Below are 8,651 nucleotides of genomic sequence, written 5' to 3' on the forward strand. Positions count from 1 at the left end.
GCATTCCATTGGGTCACCTCTCTTTGGAATGTGCAGCCAGATAGTTGTCTTCCAAATTTCTTGGCATAGATGTCATTACTAGTTCCGTCTTTCTCCCTCCCTACCTCTTGCTCTGGTTGTTGTTGTTGCTAAATGCCACTGATTTGGTTCCAACTCATAACGACCCTGTATTGGTTTTCTAAGGAGCAACTTGTGAGTTTGAATGGCTGACTTTGTGGTTCAAGACTATCTTGTGGTCCAGAGCTTATCTTACAGCGCCACACCAGGACTCCTCCTGACCCTGGTTGTTGTTGTGTGCCGTTGAGTCAGTTCTGACCCATAGCAACCCTGTATAGGGTTTCTGAGGAGCAGCTGGTGAGCTTGAACCACCAACCTTGAAGTTCAAACCGACTTTACAGTCTAGCAGGTTTGCTCACAGTGCCATAAGCTTTGTTTTCTATACATTTGCCTTTTCTTGTCACATTATATCGTGTGATGACACAGTATTCATCTTTTGTGATCGACTCATTTCACTCAGCATAATGTCTTCCAGCTCCAGCTCCACCCTTGATTGATTTTCCTGGCTGAATAGTATTCCATTGTGTGTATGTAGTACTAGTAGTGGAATTGTTGGGTTTTATATATATATATATATGTTGCTGTTGTTGTTAAGTGCTGTCGAGTCAGTTTGGACTCATGGCGACCACACTAGATCATATGGTAATTCTACTTTTATTTCTTTGAGGAGCCACCACCATTTTCCACACCAGCTGTACAATTGTGCGTTCTCATCAGCACTGGGGAAGGGTTCCAGTTTCCCCACATTACAGCTCATAGAATTAAAGAGTTCATTTGATTGTATTTCATTTTTCTTTAGTTCAAAATATTCTTAAAATTTCTCTAGGGACTTCTTTGGCCCATGTATTATTTAGAAGTATGTTATCTAATATCCAAATATTTTTGGATTTTCTAGCTATCCTTCTGTTTAATTTCATTGTGGTCTGAGAGCATATGTTGTATGATTTCTATTGTTTTAAAATTATAAGGGTGTTTTATGGCCCCAAAATGGGTTTATCTTGGCAAACTTTCCCTTCGAGCTTACATATATTCCTTTTGAATATACTGAAGACTGTGTATTCTGCTGTTGTTGGATAAACTGTTGTATAAATGGTAGTTGTTGTTGTTGTTGTTAAGTGCCCTTGAGTCAGATACAATTTATAGAGATCCCATACAGGGTTTTCAAAGAGCAGCTGGTGGGTTTAAACCTTGTGGTTTGCAGTGCAGTGCTATTCAGCTCAAGTATATCCTTACTGATTTTCTGCACATTTGATCTATCAAATTACTGATTTAAAACAAAACTCTCCGCTATTGAGTTGATTCTGACTCATAGCAACCCTATAGGACAAAGTAGAACTGTTTTTTAGGGTTTCTGAAACTATAAATCTTTATGGGTGCAGACAACCTCATCTTTCTTCCACAGAGCAACTTGTGGGTTTGAACCACCAACCCAATGCCTGACCCACAGTGCCATCAAGTTAATGTCTCCAGCTGTAATAGTGGGTTTGTCTATTTCTTCATGCTCTTCTATCAGTTTTTGCCTCACATATTTTGATGCATTCGTTATAGGCCATATATATTAAGGATTGTTATGTCTAGAGAACTGATCCCTTTATCATTACATAATACGCCCTCCCTTCTTTTTTAACTTTTTATTGTGAATTTGGTGAAGATTTACAGAGCAAATTAGTTTTCCATTTAACAATTTATACACATTTTGTTTCATGTCATTGATAACAATTCCCATAATATTCTTTATCGCATAAATTTCTGTGCTCTGAAATTTGCTTTGTCTGAAGTTAATACAGCTACTCCAACTTTCTTTTTATTAGTATTAGCATGGTATATCTTTCTCCATCCCATTACCTTTTTTAAAAAAAAATATTTTATTGTGAGTTATGTGATAGTTTACACGGGCAAACATTAGCTTTACATTCATCCTATCGTATGTCATTTCATTGCCATGGTTACAATGCCCTCTTGTAACAAACAGTGTGCTTCACCTCTCCCCCCTCCCTACTGGTCTTTTTTTTAAAGAAGTATCCTCTGTTCCTATAGCCACTTTGGGTTGGTCTGCATATCCTTTCAAGTGGGAAAGTCCCACCTCAGAAGAGTCTGGACAGGGCTCAGGATTCCACGTTAGGCCCCATACTCTACAAAAGCTTAACAAGAATCCTACTTCACTGGGCAAATTCTAATGCCCATTTAAGCTAACCCAATCAGTTATAGACTGAAGATGAGTTTACAAGCTTTCTGTAATCATATTCCCCAATATTCCTTTCTATTCCATTTAAATGTCTACTTACCAAAAGTAGGCAGGGGAAACCAATATCCACAAGACAGTCAAGTACCTTAACATTATTTCCCCTCCTTACCCATTCAAACTATGTCTCTATCCCTATATCACAGAACCCTGTGTTCCAAGGTTGAGTATACATCCCTATTTACCTCTATCCCCTTTAGCCCATGCAAACCTCTGTAAGTCTTTCCTTATCTTCCTTGTTCATTCATCTTCTTGTGTATTGCCTTCCTCTTCCTTGTATATTGCCCTTCTCATCACTGAGCTATCATGAGTCTATCCCCTAACATGTGAATATTATTCCCTCCCTCCGACCCCTGGTAACCATCAAATTATTTTTCTTTTAGTATGGAAATATTTTAAGCTTTTAAAATAATGATCTTATACAATATTTATCCTTTTGTGGTTGACTAATTTCACTCAGCATAATGTCCTCAAGGTTCATCCATGTTATGAAGTGTTTTGAGGTTTCATTGTTATTCTTCAAGGTAGCGTAGTATTCCATTGCGTGTATGTACCACAGTTTGTTTATCCAGTTTTCCACTGATGGGCACTTAGGCTGTCTCCATCTTTTTGCTATTGTGAATAGTGCTGCTATAAACAGTGGTGTGCATATCTACTCATGTTCTGGCTCATATTTCTTATGGATATACACCAAGTAGAAAAATTTCTGGATCATAAGGTATTTCTATTTCCAACTTTCTGAGGAAGCACCATGCTATTTTCCAGAGTTGCGTTTTCCAGATTGAGTTTTTGTTTTGTTTTGTTTTACAAAAACCTTTACAAAATCACCTGTGGATACAACAATTTCCTTTATAAATATCATGGTTTTAAGAACAAAATTTACAAATTCTTCATAGATTGTCTATTTTATCACATGACAAAAGACTCAATAGTTTGCCATAATTTTAATCTGCAGAGAAAACAAGGGAGGGGGGCGGTAGTAAACTGTTAGTGTTAGTACAGAAACATGAGTTAAATTGGTTCTTTTCTTAAACTCATTCCATAATTTTCCTTGTTTGTAGCACAGTTGTGAATATATATTTTTAAAATATTATCAAATGAAACTCTACTTTGACATGATTCTTATACATGATAAAAACTGGAAATGCAATGAATATTCTCCTTTGATTAATTTGGTTGATTTTATTTTTAAACTGTATTGATAGTAAGATATAACCAACAGTGTTTGGAAACTTTGTACATATAATTATTATAAAATTATCTTTTAGAATTTGCACTTGACAACTGCTACTTACCTTTTGTAACATTTCCAAAACTACACAAAGTGTAAAAGAAAATAATAATAAATTACAAAATAAGCACTTGGTAGTGCATGACCAGATTGAGTTTTGACACAGACTTTGTGATCTCAGTGTAGGATTTGTTGGGAAGAGTGGATAAGGGGAGAGTAAAAAAATTTGTGGAGTAGGGATGGGGCATGGAGGAGGGAGAAACTAAGAAGATAGACTCAAAGGAGGATATGAGAAGAAAGGTTTAAATGAAAATGAATGTCACCATCACTAAGTTAAATACAAATTAGAGTATTTAGGTGGTATTAGGACCCAAGTTCATCCCACATATAATAGTCCTATGTGTCAAATAGTTGTAGTTAGTTTGTATTTTGATCCACAAATAACCTTTTACTCTTTCAGAATTCTCAGTGAAAATTATTTGAGTGAATTACAAAAGGATTCATTTGAAGGCCTGCTATCCCTCCAGTATTTGTAAGTTAATTCATTAATCATATTCATTTCTAAGTTTTTAGTTATATGTAAAATGAATAAGGAGCTTGGATTCAATAGTCTGTAATATTTTCCAGCAATAAAATTCTGCAATTGCATAAGTCTATAGGGTCCCAGCCCATCTCTAGCCTTTAATATCTCCTGAACATTTCCAATTTTAATTATAGAGGCAAGATATAGATAGCAAAACCTTCAGTTATAGTGGAAAAGTGGTAATAAGTCCTGAGTAACAGACACCCATATGAAATTTGGTTTTTAAGTATCTATAAGCCATCTGTTTGTATTTAGTCTATAGTCCATGGTCTGTTTTTATAAATCCCATAAATTAAGAATAATTTTTTTGCACTTTGAAAGAGTTGTAAAAGTAAGTAAAAAGACTATATGACAGAGGCTGTGGCTGGCAAATCTAAAACATTTACTATCTGGCCTTTTGAAAACATTTGTTTAATAGGATAAGAGGAAGTTAATCTCTGTCAATTGCCTAAAAGACAATAAAATATAGAATACTTATATTAATTTGGAGGCCATTAACCCAATTTTTTTATAGTTTAAATGAATTAAGTTAACATTTAAATACTAAATATTTAACTAAGCAGATAAATTATGTAAACAATATTATAAAGAACATATTTAGTTGTCAAGAGAAGAGACTGGTGTTAAGGATTTCAATGTAGGAATTGCTTTACCAGATTATAAATAAATGTTTAAAATGATAAATAGTATAGCTCGGTGTATTTACATGGAGTTAACATATCAGAAATGCCCCTAGCCATTTGCTAAATAAAAATCTCTCTAGCCCCTTTGCCAAATGCATGGCATTTATGTCGAGTTAGAGATAAGTAGATATTACATCTTTTGCTTGATTTTTATCCTTTTCCCATGAAGTCCAATGCTGTGTGCATAATTAATTCTTACTAAATGGTTTAATGGTTATCTTTAGAAAATGGAGTCTTCCTACAAGTTCAGAAGACTTAAGGGAAATAGAGATAAAAAGCCTTACATGATACTAAAAAATAGTTCTTTAAATGATCAATCTTTTTAGGCCTTAGGGGGATAACCAATTTTACACTGATCTTCTTGGGCACCTCCGCCATCTGGTTTCCCAAAAGTTTTACTGCTTTCTCACCTTCTTATACAGTTGTTTTAACATGCAGCTTATTTATAATCTCATGTGTTTTTCTCTAAATCTTACTTACAAGCAAGATTTAGAGAAAAACAATGAAGATAACTGCTCAATGGAGCAAGCTCTTTATTAGTTGCACTTTGAAGTACTTTGTAAGTCACTTCTCTCATGTTAGTAAATGTATTCTAGTTCATTAAAAAGATGCCAATCAGCAAAAGTTAACAATTGTATGCCAAGCACTATGCCTAGCTGTATATGACAGAGTATCTGCTGTTCTAGGAGCTCTCAATGTGACAGGAGAAGCTCCAAACATGACACAATAGGGACTAGGTGGACAACGAGGTTCCGCAGAAGTACAGAAGAGCCAGGAAGTAATAAAACTACATTTCTGTCCTAAATAGTCATTTTCCTTTCCCATTCTTTAGCTATTCATTCTTTTAAAAAATCATTGAGTTTGGGGGACTTCCGGCACTTCCCTGACCAGACAGCTCAGGTAGGACAGGCTCCAGGGAAAAGGGGTGGAGTCGCACAAAGGAAACCTCCATCTAGCAGACAGACAGCCTTTGAAGAAACATAAGATATTATATTTCAACATTCTGAACTCGTTTTTATTAAAGATCAAATTGCTGAGGAATTACAGGCATTTTGAGCTTTTGCATGCCTGCACGCGGCTCCCGCTCCCGAGCTGGCAAGTGCCTCCGCTCCCTGCCGAGCTTGGAGTGCAGGGCTAGAGCAACCCCGTTTAGAAGGCTGCATTTCCAGAGGAGTGGAAGCATAAACTAACAAAGCCAAACAAATAGAGAGGGATATCAGCACAGATATCAGGAAATTCAGGGTACTCACGGTGAAGAGAGACAGAGAGAGGCATTTTTTTATGTCATCAGATACAGACACCACCTCCCTACAGCCACTACCCCCCCCCACCCTCCACTGCCTCAGCCTAGACCAACCCTCTGCCAAGCTTCCAAGGCTCAGGAACACCCAAGGCACAGGCCCGCCCACTGAGGCCAAGGCCTTCCCAGGGCCCAGACATGCCCACTGAGGCCAAGGCCTGCCCTGAGGCCCAACCCGCCCACAGACTGGTCACAAAGTCCCAGACCCAACCAAGGCCCAAATCACCTACCCGTCATGCGGCCCAGGAGGCCAGAGACAAGTCGCCGCCAAGTCCCAGGGTCCCTGAGGCCCAACCTTCCCACAGACTGGTCACAAAGGCCCAGGCCCAACCAAGGCCCAAATCGCCTACCTGCCATGAGGCCCAGGCAGCCCACAGCCCGGTCGCCGCCGAGGTCCACGGCCCCTGAGGCCCTACCTGCCTCGAAGCTCGGTAGCCGAGGCCCAGGGCCCCTGAGGCACAACCTGCCCTCAGCCTGGTCCCTGAGGCACAGGACCCCCGAGGCCCAATCTGCCCGCCGAGGCCCAAGCCGCCTGATGCCCAGCTGCTGATACCCAGGCCCCCTGAGGTCCAAACCACCCACCCGAGGCCCAAACCACCCACCTGAGGCACAACCCTCCTGCAGCCCGGTCACTGACGCCCAGGCCCCCAGAGGCCCAAACCACCCACCCTAGGCTCAACCCACCCGCCCAAGGCCCAAACGGCCCACCACCGAGGCCCAGGCCCAACTGAGGCCCAAATTGCCCACCTGCCGCCCGCCCGCCGCCTATCTCCTGATCATATTACCAATAATTATAATAAAATAAGAATAATCATGCCCAATAAGAAGCAATTAACATTATCGAAGCATGTCCAAAAGCAGAAAGAGCAGCAGATGCAAATTAGCTGGAGACAGACAAAGGCTTCATAGAGGAGGAGGAGTGGGTTCTAGATATGCCTGAGAGGGAATTCAGAAGACTGATATGGAAACAAATTCAAATACTCCGAAAAGGGGTAGAGGAAAATAAGGAAGAAGTAACAAAAGTGTTGCAGGAACAATCTAATAGGACTGACACAGCACTGGAAACAATTCGAAACCTGCAAAAAGATGTCCAGATGATCAAAAACAAGATAACAGAAATAGACAACAGGCTGAAAGGTGAGAGGAACAGACTAGAAGAGATGGAAGCCAGAACTATTGAGCTGGAAGACAAATCTCTCAATACTGCCAAGATAGAAAAGCAAGCAGCTAAAAGGATAAAACAATCCGAAGAGAGTTTAAGATTCATGTTGGATAGCATGAAGAGGAATAATGTAAGAATTATTGGCATTCTGGAGCAAGAAGAATCAAAGAAATCCACAGAGAAGATAGTTGAGCTTCTGGAAGAAAACTTCCCTAACATCTTAAAAGACGAAAAGATAAACATTCAAGAAGCCCTACGTACCCCAGGAAGGATAGACCCCAAAAGAAAGTCCCCAAGACATATATAATAATCAGACTCTCCAAAATTAAAGACAAGGAAAGAATACTAAAAACAGCCAGGCAGAAGAGAAGTATAACTTATAAAGGCAAGCAAATTAGATTAAGTGCTGACTACTCAGAACAAACCATGCAGGCAAGAAGGCAATGGGAAGACATATACAAAACCCTGCAAGAAAAAAACTGTCAAACAAGAATCGCCTATCCAGCAAAACTATCAATCAAATATGATGGTGTCATCAAAACATTTCAGGATAAACAGACTCTGAGGGATTTTATCAAAACCAACCCAACACTTCAAAACGCCCTAAAGGGAGTTCTGGGGATGGAGAACCAACAAGAACAGACGACAAACAGAGATTGACAGGAATGGCAACCCCACCTGGAACACAGCCATCAGAAAGCAGAATCTAGAACAGAACAAGACTACATCAACAAACAAAAGGGAGCCCAGAGATCAAGTGAAGGACATAAACATATCAATGTCAAAGAAGGGACAAACGCAGCAACAGAAACACAGGTGGTGGGGAAGCCAGGTAAATTACAGGATGCAATGGAGTATCCTAAATGAAGAGAAAAGTCAGTAGAATACAAGGTAACTCCAAAGAAAGTCAATATTCCACAACATATAATAAAAACAAACCCCCAAATAGAACAAGAGAACAGAGAAACTAGGAAGAAACTGACCAGAATCAACTCAAAAAACACAAACCCAATTCAAGAAGGAAAGCAGAAGCAAAGAACAAACACCACCAAAAAAGTAACATAATTACGGCAATCAATTCACACTTTTCAATAATTACATTGAATGTCAATGGATTGAATGCACTAGTTAAGAGACAAAGAGTGGCAGAATGGATAAGAATACAAGATCCATCAATATGCTGCCTACAAGAGACACACCTTACACAGAAAGACAAAAACAGACTGAGAGTCAAAGGATGGAAGAAAATATACCAAGCCAACAGCAGAAATAAACAAGAAGGAGTGGCTATTCTAATCTCTGACAAAGTGGACTTTAAGATAAAAACCAGCTTAAGAGACAAAGAAGGACACTATCTCATGCTCAAAGGGTCAATCGAGCAAGACGACATAAC

At 39.2% G+C, this 8,651-nt stretch overlaps 1 pseudogene; it reads left to right on the top strand.

The window, feature by feature from the left end:
• Positions 1-8,651, top strand: part of LOC102825807 — an 82,766-nt pseudogene that overhangs the window by 35,732 nt on the left and 38,383 nt on the right.

The sequence above is a fragment of the Chrysochloris asiatica genome, unplaced genomic scaffold, assembly GCF_000296735.1.
Source record: "Chrysochloris asiatica unplaced genomic scaffold, ChrAsi1.0 scaffold00186, whole genome shotgun sequence".
Taxonomy (NCBI): Eukaryota; Metazoa; Chordata; class Mammalia; order Afrosoricida; family Chrysochloridae; genus Chrysochloris; species Chrysochloris asiatica.